At 45.3% G+C, this 17160-nt stretch overlaps 1 pseudogene; it reads right to left on the reverse strand.

Annotated features, from left to right (window-relative positions):
- Positions 1–327: 327 nt before the first annotated feature.
- LOC144133923 (uncharacterized) overlaps positions 328–17160 on the reverse strand; it is a 44822-nt pseudogene continuing 27989 nt past the window's right edge.

Raw genomic sequence — 17160 nt, forward strand, 5'->3', positions numbered from 1 at the left:
CAACGTTCTTGGGAACCGGTTAGTTTTGCAGAGTGGAACATGCGTTTTTTCTTATTACAGAGTCGTTTTAACGATTTAGTGAACCATGGTGATTGACGGTTAGAGGTGATGACTAAGCGTGGAACATATTTTTCAGTGAGCGCAGCAACTTTTTCTTTAAACAGGCTCCAGTTAGCATTGACGCAGTGATCATGAAAGCTTAGCAAGTAATGGTCTAGAAAAACATACAGTTCAAGGTTAATAGCATAAAAATCAGCATTTTTGTAATCATGGATATATTTACAGTGGTTACGTTGATGGGGAACTGCGCAAGTCCCTCGCGCAGTGCTAATTGGTAACACGTTCGGTCGGTGGCGCGGAGGCGCTGTGGGTATCATTCGTAGGGTCCTCAGAACGGTCGGTTGGCAACGGGAAGGCGCTTGGGATTTCATGAACGGAGTCATCAGAGTAATTGTAGGAGTAGCATTGATTTTTTATGTAAAGCTTATTGAAGCGAAGCTTGATAGTGAGCGGCTGGGATTTGCCAAATTCGGCCAGTTTTTTCTAGCGTGACGGGTGGCGAAAGAAAAATCCTCGCTAAGCGTAATTTTTTCATCCTTGAGCTTAGAACAGTTAAGCAGTATTCTCTGCTTTACCTTGAAGGATGAAAATTTGGCAATAATTTGTCGACATTTTTCCGATGCGAACCCACCGAGCCTGTGCGCTCTATCGATCAAAATTTCAGAGGACGGAATTTCCAAGCAGGATGAAAGAACCTTGACTAGCTTTTCTTCTGACTGAGCCCAGGACTCTGATTGCGCGTCAGGTATGCAATAGAACAGAAGGTTATCGCGTCGCTGCCTGTCTTCAAGTTCAGAAAGGCGCGCGCGCAGCTGAGAGTTTTCACTAGAAAGTTGGTCAACTAACTGCTGAAAAGGATGTACTTCCTTCTCGGTTTCGTCAATGGTAACAGTTTTGCGCTCAACGTTAGTTAATCTTTTGTTCATTTCGCTCAAATCTTCTAACTTCAGCTGGGACTTCTTAAGATCATCAATAGACTTTATGAAAGCCTTTTGGTCCAGTTGCATTTTCGCAGTTCGCGTGTTCAAAGTCTCCAGTATTGCAAACATATCTTCCAACTGCTTAGACTGGACGTCAGGAAGAGAGTCCTGTACCTGATGCCTCGCGTTAGGCCCAGGGTTGAGCTCGACGTCCCCAGACAACGCCAGCAGTTGGTCTACAATATCAAAGCATTCACTGAACACACAAAGCAAAGCTCCCGGGCGTGGGAACAGCAACAGGCACATGCCATTAGATTTCTTAGCGTACAGGGAAGTAACAGAACTAACCTAGACGAAGAAGCAGAGCGGATTAGGTGGCCACATCCTGGTGCTGTTTTCACGCCCACTAAGGGCGCCGGGGGCCCGCCAGCTGTTCATATAGGCAGCAAATGATGTCGCTGTTGATCTGGATCTTTCATGCGATGGAGGGACGGCGATGAAAATGTGCCTGTCTTGCGGGAATGCGGCATCACAAGTGTCGTTGAAGTGGCAGGGCAGCTTGCTGATCTCATGGGTAGGTGACGATAGCGGCGCATTGCTGAACAGAGCCCATGCCGTAACCTGGACGAAGAAGCAGAATGGATTAGGTGGCCGCATCCTGGTGCTGTTCTAACGCCCACTAAGGGGGCCGGGGGCCTGCCAGCTGTTCATATAGGCAGCAAATGATGTCGCTGTTGATCTGGATCTTTCATGCGATGGGGAGACGGCGATGAAAATGTGCCTGTCTTGCGGGCATGCGGCATCACAAGTGTCGTTGAAGTGGCAGGGCAGCTTGCTGATCTCATGGGTAGGTGACGATAGCGGCGCATTGCTGAACAGAGCCCATGCCGTAACCTGGACGAAGAAGCAGAGCGGATTAGGTGGCCGCATCCTGGCGCTGTTCTCACGCCCACTAAGGGGGCCGGGGGCCTGCCAGCTGTTCATATAGGCAGCCAATGATGTCGCTGTTGATCTGGATCTTTCATGCGATGGAGGGACGGCGATGAAAATGTGCCTGTCTTGAGGGAATGCGGCATCACAAGTGTCGTTGAAGTGGCAGGGCAGCTTGCTGATCTCATGGGTAGGTGACGATAGCGGCGCATTGCTGAACAGAGCCCATGCCGTAACCTGGACGAAGAAGCAGAATGGATTAGGTGGCCGCATCCTGGTGCTGTTCTCACGCCCACTAAGGGGGCCGGGGGCCTGCCAGCTGTTCATATAGGCAGCAAATAATGTCGCTGTTGATCTGGATCTTTCATGCGATGGGGAGACGGCGATGAAAATGTGCCTGTCTTGCGGGAATGCGGCATCACAAGTGTCGTTGAAGTGGCAGGGCAGCTTGCTGATCTCATGGGTAGGTGACGATAGCGGCGCATTGCTGAACAGAGCCCATGCCGTAACCTGGACGAAGAAGCAGAGCGGATTAGGTGGCCGCATCCTGGTGCTGTTCTCACGCCCACTCTTCTTTCTCTGTTCTTTTTTTTACCTGAGAGCGGCTTGCTTGATGAACATAATTTGACTTTGTTCCTCGTTCCTTCTCTGTTTCACTTTTGAATATCCTGATCCCTCCTCCCCAGTGCTGGGTAGCCAACCGGAAGAACTGGTTAACAAACCTGCTTCCCTCTTACTCTATATATCTCTCTCTCGATATAAAACATTAGAATGCGGAAAAGAGGCATTCCACTCTGGGCTTCATCCCCAAGACACGTCAAAATTCAGCTGCATTTAAAAGTGCGCCGCAGTTATTACTGCCCATTGCTAAAAATTGAGTCAAGGAAGGCGTTCTTAAAAACCAAGAATGTCTATAGTTGCATGAAAATATTTTTCACGTGCTTCCATATTGATGCACTGTTGCTTTTTGAATGCAGTTCATTTGAAGTAGCATTCAAGTGCAACTATGAGCAGTAGTCTTGAAGAATCAAAATTCTGCACATTGTAAATTCTTAAGAAATTTAGGGCACTCACCTCTCTCACAATAAAACCCAACCGTTTTCTCTATGACGTTCATAATAACCGTGCCACTGCCACGCAGATAGCGTCATTCGCCAATTGGCCGCTGGTCACTTAAGAGAGTGCTGTGGGCAGAGGTGAGCATCCTCACGAGGGCGAAACCTTATGACGGCGTCCCTACCCTCACTTCAAAAGAATTTCATTCGGTGGGCGGAGAGTGAGGGCGGATGGGCGCATGAAAATTCGTCACGCTACCCGTCAGGTTACCCGTTACCCTTAAGGACCAGCGGTTTTCTTGCCTTCGCAGAACATGCCCTGCCGAAGCCCATTTCTTCCTCTTGATTTCGACTGGGATGTCATTAACGCGCGTTTGTTCACTCACCCACTCTGCCCGCTTCCGGTCTCTTAACGTTACACCTATCATTTTTCTTTAAGTGGCTCGCTGCGTTGTCCTTAACTTAAGCTGAATCCTTTTCGTTAGCCTTCATCTTTCTGCCTCGTAGGTGAGTACCGGTAAGATACAGCTGTTGTACATTGAGTAAAGCTGAAATTTGGGCGTGTTGGTAAGCATTCATGGTGGGTGAGCAGCGCCTTTGTTGCGCTGTTCACCCACCATGAAAGCTGTTGTACACTTTTTTCTTGATGGATATTGGTAACCTGCTATTCATGATCTGAGAGAACTTGCCATATGCGCTACTCCCCTTTTTCATGCTTCTAGTTATTTCCCTCCCATGATCCAGACCAGCTGTTACTACTTGCCCTAAGTGAACATATTCCTTTACCACTTCCAGCACCTCGCTGCCAATTTTGAACTGCTGTTCCCTTGCTAGACTGTTGAACATTACTTTGGTTTTCTGCATGTTAATTTTAAGACCCATCGTACCGCTCTGTCGGTCTATCTTATCGAGCATGATTTGCATTTCATCTCCTTAGTCACTCAGCAAGGCAATGTCATCAGCGAATTGCACATTATTTAGGTATTCTTCATTAACTCTTTTCCCCGACTGTTCCGAATTCAGGCCTCGGTATACCTCCTGTAAACAGACGGTGAATAGCTTTGGCGAAATCGTATCCTTGCCTGAATTTTATTCAGCAAGGCGGAAATTTGAGCGAGTTGGTAATTGTTCATTTTCGCTCTCAGCGCAACACGAACGGGACACAAGACGAAGGACTAGCACAAACCGGCGCTGACTATCATCTGGTTTTTTATTGAAGAACGAAAAGCGTATAAATACAAACAGTGAACTACTTATCAATCAACAAAAGTTATTTGGAAAGCATGTGGGAGGTTAGATAGCTGAATTCCTTCTCGGATAACGTTATGGAAGGGCTGCTTATACATTTTGCGCCGTTGTGGTAAATACAAAAAGCTTCCATTACTTCGCGTGTTAAATTATTGTTATGTCGGAACAGGATCCAGTGTTCTTGTAATCGGGAACACATTGGCACTTTTTGCACTGGAAAGACGCCTGGGCAAGGGGGTCCCCTTTAGCTCTCCTTTCTGCATCATCCTTTTCATGCCTGCATTGGCATTGCCTGCTGTGGGAACCTGTGTGAGCCGAGAAGAATCCGTTATCTGAGAGACCGTTATCCGAGCAGGAATTGAGCTATCTAACCTCCCACATGCCTTCCAGATAACTTTTGTTGATTGATAAGTAGTTCACTGTTTGTATTTATACGCTTTTCGTTCTTCAATAAAAAAACCAGTTGATAATCAGCAACTGTTTGTGCTAGTTCTTCGTCTTGTGTCCCGTTCGTGTTGCACTGAGAGCGAAAATGAATTTTATTGCTGTCTTTGCAATTTGATTGCTGTCTTTATGGAGGACTATTGCAGGTGTGGAGTTCCTATACAAAATTCTCGAATATTCGGAAATTCACGAATATAAATTTTCGAATACGAATACTAATCGAATATCTTCCAGTATTTAGACATAAGGCTCATCTGCACCTTGATTCCGCAATTTCTCTATGACTACTAAGGTTTCCACTCAGTCAAATGCTTCCTCGTAATCAATGAAGGCTATATATAGGGGTTAGTTATATTTTTACATTTCTCTATCACGTGATTGATGGTGTGAATATGATCTATTCTGGATTATTCTTTACGAGAGCCTGCCTGATCATTCGGGTGATTAAAGTCTAAGGTTTCCCTGACTCTATAAGCGATTACCTTAGTCAATACCTTGTAGGCATCAGGGAGCAAGCTGATCGGTCTCTAATATTTCCACTCCTTGGCTTCTCCTTTCTTATGGGATAAGATTATATTTACGTTTTTCCGAGCTTCTGTTAGAGTTGAGGTAAAAAGGTGCGTATACACGGTGGCTAGTTTTGCAAGCACAATCTCCCCTCCGTCCTTCTGCAGATGTCGGCTACCTTGCGCTTGTTTACTAACTTCGGTAGCTCTGCTAGTTCTATTCTGTCTATAAGGTTAGACGCACTCATGATTTCATGTTCCTTACCCCTACTTCTACTGTGCAGTCCGTAAATGATAGCTGTCGAATTATCGTCCATTCTAGAAATATTAAGATCGTCTTCCTGAGTTGAAGTTGAATATCTGTTCTGCAGAGATATCTGAATACCTCTATTTTCCCTCTTACCGCTAACTCGCTAATAGACTTCCTCTTCACTACCTTCGTCCCTTCCCTCTTCAAGTCTAAGCTAATTCAAAACCTTACCATTCTGTGGTCGCTACAACGCACCTTTCCGAGGACGTCCACATCCTGAACGATGCCAGGGTGAGCGCATTGTATGAAGTCGATTTCATTTTTAGTCTGGCTATTGGGGCTCTTCCAGGTCCACTTCCTGTTCTCACATTTTCAGAAGTTATTCGTGATCCTTAAATTATTTCTCTCAGCAAACTCTGCTAATCACTCACCGCTGCTATTCCTAGAACCTATCCAATAGTCTCCTACCACCTGGTCGCCAGCCTTTTTCTTGCCAACCTTCGCATTCAAATCGCCCATCAGTACAGTGTACTGTGATTTTACTTCGTTCATTAGCGATTTCACGTCTTCATAGATGCTTTCAACAGTCTGGTCATCGTGATTGGATGTAGGTGCGTAGGCATGCATCACCTTGAGCTTTTAAATCTTTTTAAGCCTAATTACGATAGCTGCTACCCTTTCGTTAATACTATAGAAAATCCTCTACGTTGCCAGCTGTAGCCTAATTAAGGAGGAATCTCACACCTAGTTCTCGCCTATCAGCTAATAAGCGATAGCACAGTATGTTCCCGTCCCTATGATATCCCATTTAATGCCCGCTAGTTCCTCGAACAGCACGCATAGGCTAGCCTCACTAGATAAGGTTCTAGCGTTAAACTTCACTAGGTGCAGATTTCAATCTCAGCCTGTCCGGAGCCAGAAATTCCTAGTCACTGGTCTGACCACCGCCTTGGACAGTCGTTCCGCAGCCGCTATGGACTGAGGGCCGAGGGTTAATTGGTTTGTTCATAGAAAGGTGTGGCCAAGTACTACACCAGGCTGGCCCATTCCTGTTCTGGTGGAAGAGTTCGTTGCTGGTTCTGGTCACCGAGATCAAGCCGCACCCCAGGTCTGCGTATGCAATTCTATCAACAGGCGGAGTTTTTTTCTTTTCGCGGCGTCGGGATTAGAGCCCCGGTACTCTTGCACGCGAGGCGGGCGCTCTATTTTTACGCCATCGCGCAATTTTGTAATAAGTAAGTCAAGTATATTAAAGCAGTATAGACGCCTAAATTTTGGATGCGTGTTTTCTTGTTCGTAATGATGCTTAAATCATTACTATACATGGATTGCCACCTGGTATTCTCCTACGACCGCTAAATAATTTATAACCACATTTCTTTCTCGGGATGTTTCGGTTTCGGTTTCAACAGCCAAATGAGCACTGTGACGTCAACGTGCACTTACAGGTCACGTGAGACATGAAAACCGTCCATATAATCGCTGCTGCCACATTCGCTTCCATTTTGGCTCTTGAGGAAGGCTGGCTTCAGCACTGCAGCAAATTAAAACGATAAAGCAGCGATTATATCGATGTTCTTATATTCTTAACGTTACGCAAAAACACTCTTTGACGTCACAGCCATCGTTGGCTGTTGAAATTGAAACAGCACGATAGGAAAAATTTGTTTATAAATTATTTAGCGGTCGTAGGAAAATATCACGTGGTTATTCAAGCGTAGTAATGTCCTCCGGATCATCATACAGAAGAAACATGCCACCAAAATTGGGTGCCTATATCCTTTTTAAGTAAGTGAAGAAGATATATTAAACCTGGCGTTGAAATTCTACATTAAGTAGTCTGCGCGACTTCACGGCATCCCGAACATGTTTTTGCTACGCAACTAAATATAGACTGGTCGCAACCTTACTGTATGTTTCGCAAGTCCATTTCCTCCTGTACAGTTTCCTTGTCCTGGAAAATGGCTCAAGTTCTTCTTTTATTCACAGCCAGTGACAAGAAAATGACATTTAATTGTAGATGCATACCATTAACCTTAGATGCGCGCAAATTTTAAAGCACTTTATTTATAGACAAATTATGAAATGCATTTTGTTGCATAAATTACAAATTATTCTTGTATTCTTAAGGGTAAGTGATGTGTTCTGTAATGTTAAAAGAACAGTGCGCGTGACTTCGAAGCCATACCCAAATAGTAAATCAAGCTGCTGAAAAGACTAAGTGACGTTACTGTGTCATGCTCTGAAGGCGGAGCTTAAATGTCCCATGAAAGTTTCCTTGTGTAGCCTGGAAGGTGAGCTTTCATGGTTCTGAAATGGATGCACACGAATTTCTTCTGGGCAACTTTAAAAAAAACTAACCAGCCAGAAGTCAACCAAATTTCGGCTGATCATGTTTAGCGATCTGACGGAAATGCGTTAGTACGCTTCTGCCTCCAGCGTTTCCCCTTCGTATTTTCCGGCCGTTGCAAGAGATGCATTAGTTTTCTGTACCGCTTCGATTCGGTTTCACCCGAAAAACGACGTCACCGTTAGTCCTCAGTTTCCACATCACACTTCAAGCGCCTGGCTTCTACTACTGTGGCTTCCACTACTAGCCAGAAGTCGCTTCCGGTCTTCTTCCGTCTCAGCTTCACGCCGCCGTCGCATAGACTTGGCCTTTTTTCGTCGATGGATTCTGGTTCGCTCATCCATCACATTCGTAGATTGAATCGCATCCATCGTTTCATTTAACCCACTACCTTCTAAAGCACTGCCAAAACCACTACGGAGCTCGCGAAACGTGTCCGCACTTTCCGAAGAGTAAAATCATCTGCTTACGCCTGATCACCGACTGTGCCCTCCTCACTCCTTCCAGCCGAGGCTTAGGCCCCTCTCCCATCTACGTCACGAGCCCTCTGCCACTGCGAACCTTCCCAGTCCACGGTTCTTCTTGTCTGACGTCGCGGAGCCTCTTCTCCTCCACCTCAGCGACATCACGAACGTCTTCATTACCTCGTTTCGATTTTGCTTTCCCCTCCTCCTGGCAACTAGAGACGGACAACTGGTTTTCGTTCGAATGAGAGTTATAATACTATTTCATTAGTAGGAACAAATGCGCTTGCGAGCACAGTCACTCGAATACGCAAGTGTTTTAGAGCGAAAGTTCTACTTCACGACCAAAGCTGCGAAAGCAGGGCCTTCGCAAACAGATCATCTTTGCTGGCTACTGCACGAGAGCATTAAGCTGGCACCACGGCTGATCCCGTCTGGTATGATGTCGTTGTTGTTGGGCTCATAAAATGGCACATGCCCACAAGGTGAATTACCTGCAACACACACTCGCGTTATGCAATGCACATCGCCATCTTCACCGACTTCCATCTGCGCGCGAACAGATCAGATCAGCTTAACCTCTGTCACAGCTTAAGCTGAGCCTAATATCATCGCCAAACGTGCCGACGGCCCAGCAAAGCAAATCCGGAAGCCAACCAGGCTGAACACATGCTTTCGCACGTCTGCTCGATCTAACCACGTTAACACGTTAGCGTTAACCCATAGAGTTTTTTAATAATTAGAAAGCATTATCAAGGGTGGCCAGATAGGCATAAACGAAGAGCCAGAAGAAAATAATCTTTTTTAGTGAAGAGCCGCATTGCAAAGAGGGGCGTAGCAATTCTTTTTTTTATTTTGGAACAAAGGTGGCGGTCACAGTGAATCCCACTCGGGTAGCAAGCGCCTTGAAGTTCGGCTCTCTTTAGAGGCTGAGATTGGGGGAGGGTGAGGGTACATACGGCAGAGAGTCACGGGCCGCTTTTTTTTCCTGAGATGCTGCAGTTTGGCCACTCCTGCATTATATGGCTCATCGGCAACGAAAACTGGAAATGTCGGCGTTGTCCAGCAGCGGTGGTCACAAAAATTTCCAAATGACGTCACCCTGGTCTGTTATGACATCAACATCAGACCGTTCGATAGTTACCGCTATACCATGGACAACAAAGGATGCACACTAGATATTGATTTCAGTTTATTTCATGGGGTTTAGCCTCCCAAAGTGACTCAGGCTATGAGAGACATCGTAGTGGGGGACTGCGGATAATTTTGACCACCTGGGGTTCTTAACCTGCACTGACATAGCACAGCACACAGGCCTCAAACATTCAGCCTCAATCGAAATGCGACCACCGCGGCCGGAATCAAACGCACGTCTTTCTGGTAAAAAGCCGAGTACCGTAACCACTAAGCCGCCACGGCGGCTTGCATGACAATATAGGCCTTTAGGGTGAAGTCCTTTAGGCTGAAGGCCTTAAGGGTAAGGTTCTTTCGGTTGAAGCCCTTGAGGGTAAAGACCTATTTACGTTGAAGGCATTTCACGAAGAAGGCCTTTAGGGTGAAGACCGTTATAGTAGAGTTTAACCTTTAGGTCAAAGTGCCTGTAGGACAACAGCCCACCATTCCCAATTGGTGGTCTGGTGCTCAAAAAAATGAAGGACACGAACACACAAGAAGGTGCAAATCAAATCTTTAATAAACCTCACTACAGAATTCGAATAAACAAAACCAACGGAATGACGCACACACAGAGAGATTGTGAACTGCGCTGGACTATGAACTGAATTTATTTCCGTGGATAGTCCAGCGTCCTGTGTGCCTCCCTGTGCATGCGTCCTTGCGCTGGTTTTATTTATTCGAACCGTGCACCAACTCGCCGAGATCGCAACTCTACGCGCCACAGAACTCGCGATGAGACATTAATGCTTTAGCATTAACAACCCGCAAGTAGACTTAAGGGCCCACCGTAACTTTTGCGAGCAGCAATGACGCTGAATCTAGATGTCTTTTGCGGGAGTGAGTCAGTGAATAACAACTTTATTGAGTGTCCGGCAGGGTTAAGCACGACCATGCCTAGGTCTCCCACGTGGGGACGTCGAGATCTTGGATGTTGTCTCTTCGCCGCCTCGAGGGCCTGCTGGACAGCCCAAAGTTGGTCATTGAGGATGAAGCTGCGCAGAGCGGCGGAACACTCCGACGAGAAGGTTTCGGGGTTAGCACAGGAATGCTGTGTTTTACACTCCCAGACTATGTGTTTAAGTATGTCCACGTCTGTCTTGCAGACTTTACAAGCGTTGGTGTTTTTTATTTATTTATTTTCGAATACTGCAAGCAGCAGCGCTGCCCACGCATGAGAGGGTGACATGTATTGCATTAACATTTCGGCAAAGATTTGCACATCTGATGATTCGGCAGCAAATGCAGGTAAACAGTTCCACTGGTGCGTTGTAAGGGGAAAATACGAATTCTGATATAGTTTGGTTCCGGAGAAATAAGGGCGTATTACCTTGGAGAGTTTCAGTCGACTTGATCTATGCGGTAGATCCTGTTGTATTGCAGCGGGTTCAGGTATGTGTTTGTTTGTAATTGCCTCCAGGCGGCTGCCTGAGCGCTGCATAATAAGTGACTAAGCGGAGGGACAAGACTAATATTTTTCGTGACCGCCATTCTCGTATCCACGGACTGGTACGTGCGTTTGGAAAATGTTGCTAATCAACTCTTGTTAGCCGCCATGATATAGTACGTCTTCTGCGCTTCAGTGTAATAATGACTGTTTTTTTTTTGAAACAGTGCATCGCGGGGTTGTGTGAGCTGGGTGTGTTTTACTGGCGTCTTGTTCTTTACTTTCAGCTGAAACGAATCTAGAAAAATTTAGTAGATAAGGTCGACATTGGACCCTGGTGTCGAGAAGCGAATACATGAAAAATGTTTTATATATTCAAGTCAAAGTATTTGATCCCCTGATAACTCCCCACTGTTGCATAAAAATTTTGTTCAAACCTTTTCCGCCATGTTGTAACTGTCGAGAATTAAGGAATAATAATAATAGGTGTTGGTGAGGCTGATATTTTGTATTCACATGCAAAATACGTACTGTACAAAAGAGGGAGATAATTTAAGGCTGAATGTTCAGCTGCCCAACTATTATTCTGCCAAAGCTACTTAGCCTACCGAGAATGCCTCTAAGCTTTGTAATGCAGAGCACGTACGTGTTTGGCGTAAAAACCTATACAACCACGGGCGCTGAAAGTCGCAAGAATATCCCAACTAACATTGACACAGCTTTAAGTGCATAACTAATACAGCTTAACCACGTTATACCGAGGTTGAAGGTGCCTGGCGATTACATCGTGATAGCCCATGTTTACCGAACTTCTAAAGGGCAATCGTGATTACTTCTTTATATCTATTATTTCGTTATTAACCGTTTCGTTATAAAGAGGTTCGACTGTAATGTATTTCCTCACATCCGCAGTCTTGTCTCCATTTATTTTACCATAAGCTGTGCGACGAGGCATTTTAATTGCAGAAAGAGAAAGCTGGAGTTCTCGTATGTTAGGCTAGTCCGCCCAAGCAGCAACATTCAGCACACTGAGGAGTCCTCTCGTATTGCATTAGCAAGAGCCAGCTTCCGCTACTTGTTTTATATGCTGCACAGCGCCGGAGGACCGTGGCCAAGGTGAAATGGTCGCTTAGCCCCTTGTCTCGGGGTGGAGTCACCATTCCCACTCGCCCCCGTTGCTTACATTGAGCAGGTTTACCCAGAACAAATATGTTATCTCAATGGTCCTGCCCCCAATGAAATGTTCAAATATTTTTATGATTCGGCAGTGTTATATCAGGAACTGCAACGCAAAATGTAAATTAGGACAGGGAAGCTTATGGAAAGCTGGCTGTGTACCAAAAGGGCGAATTGAAAGTAATTTTTCTTAAAGGTGAATTTAAAGAATTTAAAGCACGCGACAACTATGTCCTTTAACGGTCACAATAAATGCGGATTTTATTGTTTTATTCAAGGTTTCTACAAAAATAACCAAAGATGACTCTTGTGGCGGTGGCTTTCCACGATTTTCAAAAAATAATTCTATGTGCTGTAATATTAGATGGTTCGATAGAGCTCGTTGAAAAAAACTAAAAACATGCATGCAGCTTTTTGGTATAATCCGCTTCCACTTTTCTTCTAGGCTCTTAGCACTAATGAGTCAGTATACTTGTTTATGCGAAGTGACAAGAGCATGTCAAGGAACTGGACATGTGTGAATGTTACGCAGTACGAAGGACCTGAGAATCTGAAGTATTTCTTCCACATATCATACACAGACGGAAACAAAAAGTGAGTACAAGCCTTTCTTGCGAAAAATGAATGTAAAGAGCAGATTGAACGAGACAATGAATCGCAAAAGCCTTTTTTTCCTATCTCTGGATAGCTTAGGGAACGGATAAGTCCTCTAATATGGTTTAATAGATTTAGTTTCAATTAGCTCGACGATTCTTAACATGACCAGGCAAGTGAACGCACTGCAAATTTTTTTCGCATAAAAAACCGACGAAGTGACCTGAGAATGTGTTGAGCGGACGAAATTCAGAATAATGTTTTTCACAAAATCTATCGCGCCCGGAATGGCAAAAAAATGACCGAGAATGTTTACAGCTTTGTCGTCTGGGCGCGAGAACGGTTGTTTTTTTCTTTTTTTCAAAAGACTGTTTATACTGATTTTACATGCATGATGATTGAACTCAGGCATACATATCATGTCTGATTCAATTTTCTGTCTTTATTTCGTGTACAAGCAAAACACCATTTTGCTGGGATCCCATCTTGCGGTTTAGTCCTACGTAGAAGACAACGATCAGCGGTCAGTGCCCTGAGATGCAGCGCTCGCGCTACGCCAGCTGCAGACGCGCAAAATTTCCTTCAAGAAACACAGCGACACCCATTCTGATTTTTTTCCATCCCGCTCACAGTCAGTACGAAATTGAAACATTACAGGTGTTGTATAAGACTGTGCACATTAAGCCGCTGTCCCGTCTTCGATCGCGAAGTTAACAGGACCCCTGTCTTTGCGTCCTCCAATCTGTCAGCCTATATAACATTACTACTTTTCCCATTAAACATTCCTGATTCCAGCAATTAACCGCCAGTGTGTTAGCCACTCCCCCGTAGTGGGAATGTGCCAGCTTTATTTGAGGCCAACCAAACAACCAACCACGCAAGGGACAATTTTGCCCGTATGTGAACCACCAGATTAGTGCTGCGTAAAGACGGTGATAAGCGGGCAGTGCCGCGGTACGGAGCACTCGCGCTAGGCACATACACGCAGGAGACGATTTTGCTAGGCTCTTAATGCCCTGATAAGTGAGCTCTCGCTCTAAAAATGCACCCATGAGGAAGGTGATACGCTCTCTAGCTTGCCATTCTAACATTCTGCACTTCATTCTACGGAACCACACTTAAAACTTAGACACCGCCATCCCAGACTTGGTTGTCATCTGGAAACTGTCCACCGTTGTATTCGACTAAACTCCGCGTCTACCATCACCTTCCGATACCGCTTGGTCGAAACAACCAGTCCACATTGCGACAGACGCTGATGAATTGAAAATGTACCTCGCGTTTTTTTTTTTCTTTTTAGAATGGTCAGCTTCTGCTGACGAGCAAGCATATGACGAGCATCGAATGTACACTCTCCCGTAAGTTACATTATCAGTGAGCTGTGTTCCAGGTCAATCTGCCGGCCCTACGAAGCAGTGGGATGCGTTGAACATTTTCTCTGCCTTCTTGAAGGACACTATAGTCCAACTGACAAGCTAGGAAGCTTTTTGCTTGCCCTTTGATGCGCATTCGCCATGAACTGAACTTTTTTTCCGCCAGCCTGCAGGGCATTGCATTTTGAAACCTTAACGCATTTTCTTATGCAGTACATAGAACTCAATTACCACTAATGTTCAACACTTTTATTTTACACTGCTATTTTCGGCAGCCTTCTCATTCTGCATTTCTGTCCTAAAAACCTTCCCCAACGTACAGTAGCTGTCAGCGTTGTTTCCAAGCAGGCCAAACTTTCAGGATTTCATTAAATGGCTTCTCTCTCTCTCATTCTGTGCTATATTTGGGTCCACTGCTAATGTTGCATAGAGCACGTAAATGATACGCTCACCCACAGTGAACTTCTTGAATTTCTTGTAAATCGACCAACAAATTGCACTGCGAAAATTTCATATCATATCTTCTGGTACACAAAAGGTAACTGGAAAATTGAATACATATAGATATTTAGAAAATGTCTGGAGGATGCACAATGCACAGGTTTCATAAACAACGAAGCCTTGATGACAAAGGAGGAACCCGCAAACAGCTCCTGTCGATGCAGGCTTATTTTAAGCATATGACCCGTATGTGGGATGACATTTTTTTTCTACCAGGAATGTGAATACCGGCACATCTGAAATACCTCTCAGAACTATTGACCTTTACAGAATGGCGAAAGATGCCGCTTGATGTCATCTAGCAGTAATTATTGACAGAAACATAATATCATTTCATATGCTAGCAGTGGTGTCGTCAGGGGCACTAGCGCGTGATTGGGCTGTCTGGCTTCAAGTTCCTCTAACCGTCTTAAACAGCTGTGGATCTAAACACAGACATTTTATTTCAGTAATCGTTTGCAAGAGTCAAAGATTCAAATGCTCACTCTTGCGTGGTCCTCAACAGGTGGTTCGATTGGTCGGAGCGCGAATTGTAGACCCCCGAAGCAGGGCGCAGCCACGTCATGTAGCACTGTCCTATCCAACCCTAGTATTTAAATGTATTGCCGTTAGTCAAAACTAGTTTTCCGCATATATTTGCATGTACACACTCTAAGGAAGTTGAAAGAAAAGCAACACAGTGTCGTTGTCAAGAGTACAGCCCTTACAATCGAAATCTGGTCCACATGACAAGTTTTTACAAAGAGCATCTTTTATTTGTCAGAAAGGGACATGTTACTTTCCTGTGAAATATATAAGGGCGCAAACTGGCAACACGGACGAGGAAGGGAACAGGACGAGCGCTGCAATTTCAACAGGGTTTATTCAGGAAAGAGCGTATATATAGCCTCTGACCTTATTCATGTTCTTAATCTCAATTGACAAACATCTACCTTTCACAGATATGCCTCAAGAAACATCATTTCACTGTGCCGGATAATAACCGAGGTATCACTGATGCAATTGTCACCTCGTTTCTTGATATAAAAGGCTTCCACGAGCTCACGTTTGGTCTTATCTCGGCTTTTCAGTAGCACTTTGCATTCAGGCAGTCGGGGCTTGCAGACTATAGGTTTCTCTTTCGAGCATGCTTGACGGTGGTCTGGAAGATGGGCTCCTTTCTTATTCAATGAATTCTTGTGTTCAAGCAGGCGCTCATTAAGACACCGGCCGGTCTGTCCAACGTACACCTTCCCGCATGTGAGCGGGAACTATTACACCACTCCTTTCTTGCAACCAACAAGTGGCGTTCGGTGTCTGATGGCGCACTCTTGCATTTCCTTTCTCCCCATACATGAGCACATTCGGGCTAGTTTTCGCGGCGCTGAAAATACCACGTTGACGCCGTACTTACTGCCCACCTTCGTCAAATTATGAGAGGTGTGGTGTACGTAGGGTACAACATCCGGCCTTTCCAGCCTTTTTTCTTGAGGTTTGTTGTTTTCATTGCTGCCCTTCAGCTTTTTCAGCAAGGTCTGCGTCACGGAGAGAACCAGGGGAGCCGGGAAGCCTGCATTCTGCAACCTGGACACCTGAGATGCAAAGCTGGCGTGCATGGCATGGTGGCAGGACTTCTTAAGTGCGGAGGTTAGGCACTGGAAAGCGATAGCCCTCTTAACGGTCTTAGAATGGTTTGAATGAAATGGTAACAAATCTTTCTTGGCGCGTGGACAGTATCGCCAGCAAACATGTGAAGGGTGAAAGGTTAGGGTGAGGTCTAAAAACTGTAATTGGTTATTACTGCTAGGCAGTTCGTGAGTGAAGGTACTGCCTAGTTCGTGAGTGAACTGCCAAGCAGTAATAACCAATTACAGTTTTTTGACCTCACCCTAACCTTTCACCCTTCACATGTTTGCTGGCGATACTGTCTACGCGCCAAGAAAGTTTTGTTACCATTTCATTAAAACCATTCTAAGACCGTTAAGAGGGCTATCGCTTCCAAGTGCCTAGCGTCCGCACTAAAGAAGTCCTGCCACCATGCCATGCATGCCAGCTTTGCATCTCAGGTGTCCAGGTTGCAGAATGCAGGCTTCCCGGCTCCCCTGGTTCTCTCCGTGACGCAGACCTTGCTGAAAAAGCTGAAGGGCAGCAATGAAAACAACAAACCTCAAGAAAAAAGGCTGGAAAGGCCGGAAGTTGTACCCTACGTACACCACACCTCTCATAATCTGAAGAAGGTGAGCAATAAGTACGGCGTCAACGTGGTATTTTCAGCGCCGCGAAAACTAGCCGGAATGTGCTCTCGTATTGGGAGAAAGGAAATGCAAGAGTGCGCCATCAGACACCGAACGCCACTTGTTGGCTGCAAGAAAGGAGTGGTGTACGAGTTCCCGCTCACATGCGGGAAGGTGTACGTTGGACAGACCGCCCGGTGTCTTAATGAACGCCTGCTTGAACACAAGAATTCATTAAATAAGAAAGGAGCCCATCTTCCAGACCACTGTCAAGCATGCTCGAAAGAGAAACGTATAGTCTGCAAGCCCCGACTGCCTGAATGCAAAGTACTACTGAAAAGCCGAGATAAGACCGAACGTGAGCTCGTAGAAGCCTTTTATATCAAGAAACGAGGTGACAATTGCATCAGTGATACCTCGGTTATTATCCGGCACCGTGAAATGATGTTTCTTGAGGCATATCTGTGAAAGGTAGATGTTTGTCAATTGAGATTAAGAACATGAATAAGGTCAGAG

The sequence above is a fragment of the Amblyomma americanum genome, chromosome 5 (assembly GCF_052857255.1).
Source record: "Amblyomma americanum isolate KBUSLIRL-KWMA chromosome 5, ASM5285725v1, whole genome shotgun sequence".
In the NCBI taxonomy this organism is placed as follows: domain Eukaryota; kingdom Metazoa; phylum Arthropoda; class Arachnida; order Ixodida; family Ixodidae; genus Amblyomma; species Amblyomma americanum.